Source organism: Terrapene carolina, unplaced genomic scaffold (genome assembly GCF_002925995.2).
Source record: "Terrapene carolina triunguis isolate 2854851 unplaced genomic scaffold, T_m_triunguis-2.0 Scaffold236, whole genome shotgun sequence".
NCBI classification, from domain to species: Eukaryota; Metazoa; Chordata; order Testudines; family Emydidae; genus Terrapene; species Terrapene triunguis.
The window spans coordinates 16,534,024-16,534,558 of record NW_020664587.1 but is presented as its reverse complement, the minus strand read 5'-3'; positions in this window follow the sequence as shown (position 1 = coordinate 16,534,558).

Genomic DNA, 535 nt, shown 5'->3' with positions numbered 1-535 from the left:
CTGCAGCTGCGGCTCAGAACCATTCCGCAGCTGTTTAAAGTTTGCTTTGGAGCTGTGAAGTGTTATCCCCGAAACTGAGGCTGTTTGCGGCTCGTTTCCCCGCAGCGGGGTGGAGAGACGGACTAACCCGTTCTCACACACCACCGAGCACCATGAGCCACCGATCCAGGCTCCCACACCAGTGACCCCCCTGCCCAGGGGCTCCTTTCGTGGGACTCAGTGGGGCAGCCGGATCTCCAGCCCCAATCCTGGTGGGAACTGGCAGCAAGGAGCAGGTGAGGGAGTCAGAACCTGGGACCCAGCAGTCTGGGGCTCAGGAGCAGAGGGAGGGGTGAGGATGGGGGAGTAGGGAGGTGCTGGGAAGAAGAAACTGAAAATAGTTTAGAGGATGAACGGACTGCAGAGGAGGGGGAGGCAAGCTCCCAGTGGCCTGCAGTTGTGGCCTGTCAAGTAGGGAGGCATTTCCTCATTCATTCCTTTCGTAAGACTATAAACAGCCCCAGCCGTGAGCCACCTTTCACGTTTCTTTAAACCC